The following is an 8761-nucleotide window of genomic DNA, read 5'->3' on the forward strand; positions in this document are numbered from 1 at the left end:
ATCTGTGTCCCTCATTCTTTGTTCCCCAGCTCACGTTGGCAATGATGGTGAAGATCAGCTAGATCTCGCCACTGACCACAATGGAGAGTGCAGAGTCTGGAGTCAGGAAGATTTAAGTTCCAATCCAGCCTCTGATACTTCCTTACTGGGTGACTGTGGACAATCACTGAACCTCTGCCTGGCTCAGTTTCCTCCCCTGTAAAATGGGGGTAATTATAGTATCTACCATCCAGGGTTCTTCTGAAGATTAAATGAGATTATATTAGCATAGTGGCAGGCACACAGCAGGTGCTTACTAAATGCTTGTTTCCTTCCCCCCCCCCAACCCAAATCACAGAAAGCAAGGGCCAGATGGCAGAAATAATATAGTATTCATGTCAAGCAGCTGTTAAATCAATTGCAAAAATGTCCCTTTACCCTGTGCTACCAATAAAGCATAAGTTTCTCCTTGATTGACCACACCTTTCAGTGCCTTTCTATAGCTATGTCTATCAAACCTGCAGTCAGCCCCATTTGGGAAGTCCAATTTAGAACAGATTTCTGGAGCATGACTTTTATGCATGTCCCAGAGGACAGCTGGACAGGAAGGGGGATTTCTCTCCTCCTCTTCCCCCACATAATAGGAGAGATTTGAAATTTGTCATTAATCAGTTCAATAGCATTCAAGCCACTGAGATGCATCCACTTTAGGGCCTGAGGGAGCAGAGATATACACTCTCTGTAGAGACACAGATAACAGAGGGGATCAGACCCTAAAAGCCCAGCTGAGCAACTAACCCAGGGAAGTCCCCACAGTGGGGAGGGGGAGGAAGCAGCTGGGGGGAGGAGAGCTTGAGTGGGCTCCTCAGAGGAGAAAGAACATTGAGTCTCAGGAGCACTGGAAGCCCGAGTGCTTTAGCCATATGAGCTTTCTCCATGGGCGCTTCTATACTGGTGTGCTTTAAGTGGGTGTTCTCTCTTGCCCATGAAGCTGTGTGTATTTGTGAGAGGGTGTGTCCCAGCTTTAAGAGGCAGATGCTCTGCAACTATTGTCCTTAATATGACACCTTTGCTCGAGTTATCCATGCCTGGCTGAACATTCTCAAAGGAGGCTCAATATCTATGGAGCAGGAAAGCAGCCCCATAGGGTAGCCTAGAACCTAGAGAAGTTGATCTACTCTCTAGGGAATGTGACCCAGAGGGGATTCGACAGTATGAATTATTCTCCTTCCTCCTTCCTGTACCTCAAAGCGGGCACTCCGCCTCCCATGGCTACCCCCTTCCTCTCCGAATCTCTTGTTTCAAGGCGAATCTCATGTCCCATGTCCTCCAGGAAACCTTTCCCCTCCCTCACCAAGACCTTATTCACTCCTAAGTGAAAGGTCTCAGGTTCAGTGTCCAGCCAAATGAAGTCATCACAAGTTACTGAACAGTTAACGACTTTGCCTTCCCAGGGTGAGGATACAGTAACAGCTTCTCTGGACACAACCTCCCCTTGACTTCATATGGAAATGGGCCCCAACAACTGGGCAGGTGATGGGGACTCAGAAGGGAAAGTAAACTCAGGCTGTATTCCTCAAAAATCCACCACGTTGAGAGACCCTGACTCCCCACAAGTGGGATGTTTTGTGCTATTAGGTGACCAGGAATCGGCCTCAAGGCCCATCACCCCAGATATGTCTCAGGGGTAGCTTGGTTGCCTTGTAGAGGAAAACACAGCAATTCCTATGTCCCAGAAGTGGGGAACCTCAATCCTATCACATACCAGGCCAGAGTGGCCAGGGCCTAGGATCTCCCAGAGGGATCCTTGCTGGCTACCTATTGACCTAGAAAACCACAGATTAACATGTGTCTTTGTATTTGGGTTTATTTTGTTAAACTTTTCCCCATTAAGTTTTCATTGGGTTTGAGAGTTTTGCAGCTGGCTTACAGCCAGGGTCTGTGTTTGAGTCCTCTGTTCTTGAGGACCTTCACAATCTTCCTAGCAAAGACAGTACCAGAGGGAGAAGACAGACACACGGGAAAAGATTACATTTCCCTCTAGAGTCTTGAAAAAGAAGAAGAATGGGCAGCTAGGTGGCTCAGTGGATAAAGCACAGGCCCTGGATCAAGGAGGACCTGAGTTCAAATCTGGCCTCAGACACTTGACACTTACTAGATGTGTGACCCTGGGCAAGTCACTTAACCCTCATTGCCCTGCCAAAAAAAAAAAAAGGAAAAAGAAGAATGAAAAAAGTGTGGAGGAGGACAAAAACCAGACATCTTGGCTTTTTAATCTCCCTTTGAAAGGTCCAAATTTCAGGTCCCTGTGCTCTGGTCCATGTGGTGAGTGATGACAAATTTACACCATGTGTCTCCAAGGCCAGGCACCATGATTCTCAGGAAGCAATTACTCTCCCCTCAGTCTCATTCATAGCCAGATAACTAAGAGGCAACCTATCCCAGTATCCAAGTGTATACCAAGTTTCTACCAATATTGATGCCCCTTCTCTCTCCTCCCCCATCCTGGTGAAGCCCCTCAGCCCTGCAATAGCTGCTTGGGGTGGGCTTGATAGAGGGTCATGGGGTCTGCCTGCTTCCAGTCTCTCCCTCCTCCAGTTCTCCTCCACTCTGAGCCTCCTAAAGTTCAGGAATAACCATGTCCCTCCCTCCTCCCATACTCAATTGCCTCTATCCTCAAATGTGAAATCCTCTATTTGGCTTTGTGTTGTTTAAAAATCTAAATGTGTGGTTGCCTTAAATGAGAAGCTTTAGCACCAGTCTTTGAGCATTAATCATTTATTAAAGTGTACTAGGTATGAGAAAAAACCTGCTCTTTAATGGACAATGGAAGCATCCTTGAAGTCCTTAGGGATAACCTCCTTTTGCCATACAACACTCAAAATTTCAGTCATGCTCTCCAGAATGGTTGGATCAGTTCACAGCTCCACCGACAATGCATTAGTGTTCCAAGCTGATTGGTTAGCGTCATCCAAATCCATTGGCTCACTGGACTTGAAAGTGGTCTGTGTTGAGTTCAAAGTCCTTAGCTTTTGAGAACAATACTTTCTTAAGGGCTGGCCAGGTGTGGTTACAATCAAATTAACTTTAAGTAGGCTAATCAGCAAAGTCAATCACTCTCACTTAATTCAGTTTAGATTAATCTCCAGGTGGTTCTTTGAGTGCCAAATCCCATTATTTTCTCACAGCTTTTAAAGTTAGAGAAATGCAAATTAAAACAACTCTGAGGTACCATATCACATCTATCAGAAGCTGTGGAGAAATTGGAACATTAATGCATTGTTGGTGGAGCTGTGAACTGATCCAAACATTCTGGAGAGCAATTTGGAACTATACCCAAAGGGCCATGAGGCTGTGCATACCTTTGACCCATCAATACCACTACTAGGTCTGTATCCAAAAGAGATCATAAAAAGGGGAAAAAGACCCACATGTACAAAAATATTTATAGCAGCTATCTTTGTGGTGACAAAGAATTGGAAATTGAGGGGATGCCCATCAATTGGGGAATAGCTAAACAAGTTGTGGTATAGGAATGTAATGGAATTCTATTGTGCTGTAAGAAATGATGAGCAGGTGGATTTCAGAGAAACCTGGAAGAACTTACACGAACTGATGCTGAGTGAAGTGAGCAGAACCGGGAGAACATTGTACACAGTAACAGCAACATTGTGTGATGATTAACTGTGATAGACTTTGCTTTTCTCATCTATACAATGATCTAAGACATTTCCAAAGGACTCGTGATGGGAAATACTCTCCACATCCAAAAAAAGAACTGTGGCTTCTGAATGCAGATTGAACCATACTGTTTTTACCTTTTATTTTGTTTTTTTTTCTTTCTTGAGGTTTTCCCCTTTTGTTCTGATTCTTCTTTTACAACATGACCAATGTGGAAATGTGTTTAATGTAATTATATATATATATATATATATATATATATATATATATATATATATATATATATATATATATATAATGTATCAGATTGCTTGCTGTCTAAGGAAGGGGGGAGGCAAGGGAGTGAGAAATTTTGGAACTCAAAATTTTATAAAAATGAATGTTGAGGGGCAGCTATGTGGTGCAGTGGATAAAACACCGGCCCTAGATTCAGGAGGACCTGAGTTCAAATCCAGCCTCAGACACTTACTAGCTGTGTGACCTTGGGCAAGCCACTTAACCCCAATTGCCTCACACATACACACACACACACACACACACACACACACAGAATGTTGAATCTACTGTTTGATAAATCCAAATACTCCAGATTCTGGGATAAAAACTCACTTTTTGACAAAAACTCTGCTGAGAAAACTAGGCCAACATCTTACACCTTATACTAAAATAAGGTCAAAATGGGTAAATAAATCATATACCCATAGACATAAAAGGTGATACCATAGGTAAATTAGGAAAGGAAGGAATAGTTTACCTCTCAGATATATAGAGAGGAAAAGAATTTTTGACCAAATAAGAGATAGAAGATATTATGAAATACAAAATGGATGATTTTGATTACATTCAATGAAAAAGTCTTTGTACAAACAGAAGCAATGCATCCAAAATTAGAATGGAAGCAGAAAGCTGGGAAACAATTTTTACAAGTCAGTATTTCTGATAAAGGCCTCATTTCCAAAATATATCAGGAACTAAATCAATTTATAAGACAACAAGTCATTCTCCAATTGAGAAATGGTTAAAGGATATGAACAGGCAGTTTTCTGATGAAGAAATCAAAGCTATCTATTGCCATATGAAAAAATGCTCTAAATCACTATTGATTAGAGAGATGCAAATTAAAACAACTCTGAGGTACCACCTGACACCTATAAGATTGGCTAATATGACAAAAAAGGAAAATAATAAATGTTGGAGAAGCTGTGGAGAAATTGGAACACTAATGCATTGTTGGTGGAGCTGTGAACTGAGCCAATCATTCTGGAGAGCAATTTGGAACTATGCCCCAAGGACTATGAAACTGTGAATACCCTTTGACCCAGCCATAACACTACTAGGTCTGTATTCCAAAGAGATAACAGAAAAGGGAAAAGGAACCACACGTACAAAAATATTTATAGCAGCTCTCTTTGTGGTGACAAAGAATTGGAAATTGAGGGAATGTCTTTGAATTGGGGAATGGCTGAACAAGTTGTGGTATATGAATGTAATGGAATACTATTGTGTTATAAGTAATGGAGAGCAGGCAGATTTCAAAAAAACCTGGAAAGACTTAAGGGGACTGATGCTGAGTGAGGTGAGCAGAACCAGGAGAACATTGCACACAGTAACAGCAACATTGTGTGGTGATCATCTGTGATAGACTTGGCTCTTCTCACCAGTGCAATGATCCAAGACAATTCCAAAGAACTCATGATAGAAAATGTTCTCCGCATCCAGAAAAAAGAACTGTGGCTTCTGAATGCAGACTGAACCATATTGTTTCTACTTTTGGCTGGTTTTTTTTTCTTTTTTGAGGTTTTTCCTTTGTGTTCTGATTCTTCTTTCACAGCATTACTAATGCAGAAATATATTTAATGTGATTGTACATATATAGCCTATATTAGATTGTTTTCTGTCTTGTGGATGGGGGAGGGAAGGGAGGGAATGAGAATTTTTTTTTGTTTGCAGGGCAATGGGGGTTAAGTGACTTGCCCAGAGTCACACAGCTAGTAAGTGTCAAGTGTCTGAGGTCGAATTTGAACTCAGGTACTCCTGAATCCAGGGCCAGTGCTTTATCCACTGTGCCACCTAGCTGCCCCCAGAAAAATTTGGAAATAGAAATCTTATGAAAACAAATGTTGAAAACTATCTTTACATGTCACTGGAAAATAATTTTATGATAAAAATAATAAATAATCCATTATATTCATAAAAATAAAATCTATGACAATCCTTTTAAATATTAAAGTGATTTTAAGTGTCAAAGAATTTGTATAGCATAATAGTAAAAAAAAACAACAGTCCTAAGAACTATTGTTTAATTAATATTTAATTGTTTTAATTAAAACCAATGTGATGTTTACTGTTAGTTGTAGTAATGTAAAGCATTTTTTAATGCCGGTTAATTTTGTAAAATCAAAGGTCTCCCTCCACACACAGGCAGTTTTTCAGTAGGTATTGAATGCTTTTCTGAATCCTAACTGTATAACATACCCTGTTACAATTGATTATGAGGCATGATTATCTGAATGGTCATGGAACCAATAGTCCACCATTCAAGGAGAATGTCAGACCCACCCAAAGAGAGCACAGTCTGAAAATGGCTACAGGTGGACATCTATTCCTGGAACAGTGGAAGGGACAACCTCCTTGTAGACTAAGGTAGAAGCCTCTTGACTCAGTTTAACAGGAAAATGTTCCCACCTGATTCTGAGCCTGGCTATGATAGCCTGTAAATAATGTGGAGCTTTGCTCTTTCAGAAATTACTTTCACCTTGAATGAAACAAAATTAAGGGAATTTTTCCCGGTAGTGGCTGATGCTCTTGAGGGAATAGTCATACCTATGTCCCTCCTTGTCCTCTTACTGCAAATTTCTATAATCAGGGCAGGTGGACTGTGAAAGTCTGATTAAATCTGTTTGACACATTACTTGAAAAACTTGTAATATAAGTTGGCATAAGGATCATTAGAAGGAAGAAAATATCAAACATATTTCTGCTTTTGTCATATTTTGAAAGAAGAGTCAGAGCCCAAGGGAAAAACCTCAACAAAGAAGGGAAAAAACAGCCCAAAAGTAGAAACAGTATGTTCAATCTGCATTCATAAACCACAGTTCTTTTTTTCTGGGTGTTGAGAACATTTTCCATCATGAAGTTCTTTGAAATTGTTTTGGACCATTGCATTGCTAAAAAGAGCCAAGTCTATTACCATTGTTCATGACACAATGTTGCTGTTACTATGTACAATGTTCTCCTGATTCTGCTTTTCTCAGTCAGCATCAGTTCATGTAAGTCCTTCCAGGTTTCTCTGAACTCCTCCTGCTCATCATTACTTTTCTTTTTTTTTTAATTTTTAATTTTTTTCATCATTACTTTTCACATTGATTTTTTTTTTTTGGTGAGGCAATTGGGCTAAGGTGACTTGCCCAGGGTCACACAGCTAGTAAGTGTTAAGTGTCTGAGGCTAAATTTGAACTCTGGTCCTCCTGAATCCAGGGCCAGTGCTCTATCCACTGCGCCACCTAGTTGCCCTGAATATAACACTGTACACTATTTTTTTTTTTGCAGGGCAATGAGGGTTAAGTGACTTGCTCAGGGTCACACAGCTAGTGTCAAGTGTTTGAGGCCAGATTTGAACTCAGGTCCTCCTGAATCCAGAGCCAGTGTTTTATCCACTGCACCACCTAGCTGCTCCCACATTGATTTTTTAAAACTTTGTGTTCTAAATTTTCTTCTTCCCTCCCTTCTCATCCCTCCCTATAAAATCTAGCAATTCAATATGTCATACATGTTCGGTTATGTAAAATATCTTCTCATTAGTCAAGTTGTGAAAGAAAATAGAGAAAATACCTTTAGAAAGAGGAGCTAACACCCTTTTCCCCAAGATGGCACCAACGGCGAAAAAGGAAGCAGTTGTTCCCCCCAAGACGGAAGCCAAGGCCAAGGCCTTGAAGGCCAAGAAGGCAGTATGGAAGGGTGTGAACAGCCACAAAAAGAAAAAGATCCAAACACCCCCCACCTTCCAGCGGCCCAAGACTCTAAGGCTTCAAAGGCAGCCCAAGTATCCTCAGAAAAGTACCCGAGGGGCAGCTAGGTGGTGCAGTGGATAGAGCGCCGGACCTGGAGTCAGGAGTACCTGAGTTCAAATCCGGCCTCAGACACTTAACACTTACTAGCTGTGTGACCCTGGGCAAGTCACTTAACCCCAATTGCCTCACTTAAAAAAAAAAAAAAAAAGAAAAGTGCCCGAGGAGAAACAAGCTTGACCACTGAGTCTGCTATGAAGAAGACAGAGGACAACAACACCCTTGTCTTCACTGTGGATGTCAAGGCCAACAAGCATCAGATGAAGCAAGCTGTAAAGAAGCTTTATGACATCAATGTGGCCAAGGTCAACACACTGATCAGGCCCGATGGAGAGGAGAAGGCCCATGTCCAACTGGCTCCAGAGTAGGGTGCTTTGGATGTTGCCAACAAAATTGGAATCATCTAAACAGTGTTCAGGGCAGCTGGGTGGTGCAGTGGATAAAGCACCGGCCCTGAATTCAGGAGGACCTCAGTTCAAATGCGACCTCAGACACTTGACACTTATAGCTGTGTGACGCTGAGCAACTCACTAAACCCTTATTGTCCCACAAAAAAATTATTAAATACATAAACTGTCCAGCATACTACTCCTCTACAATAAAAAAGTCCAGTAAAAAAAGAGGAGCTAACAAATAAAATTACATTTCAATCTGTATTCAGATACCATCAGTTCTTTCTCTGTTGATGGTTCACATTTTTCATACATCCTTCTGATATCATCCTGCTCATAATTTCTTCCACAGTTACTATTGCTAACTGTATTACCCTCCAAATTATTCCCTCCCCTTGATGTTTACTCTATTTTCTATCTTCTGTCACCCTATCCCTCCTCAAAAGTGTTTTGCTTTTTACTGCCCCCTCCCCCAATCTGCCCTTGAAGGAAGAAAATATTAACAGAATAATTAGAAAATGATTGGTTTGGAATGGGACATGATTAAAATGTAGTTTATCCATTCTATTTACAAAGTTTTATAGTGCATACAAGTCAGTGATCAAGAAAGCAAATACTTTAAGATTAAATCCTTGAAGCATC

The 8761-nt window shown here is 41.1% G+C and overlaps 1 pseudogene; it reads left to right on the forward strand.

Moving 5' to 3' along the window:
* The first annotated feature begins 7526 nt into the window (after nt 1–7526).
* LOC122730746 lies at nt 7527–8134 on the forward strand (annotated as a pseudogene).
* The last annotated feature ends 627 nt before the right edge of the window (nt 8135–8761 follow it).

Source organism: Dromiciops gliroides, chromosome 6 (genome assembly GCF_019393635.1).
Source record: "Dromiciops gliroides isolate mDroGli1 chromosome 6, mDroGli1.pri, whole genome shotgun sequence".
Lineage (NCBI taxonomy): Eukaryota > Metazoa > Chordata > Mammalia > Microbiotheria > Microbiotheriidae > Dromiciops > Dromiciops gliroides.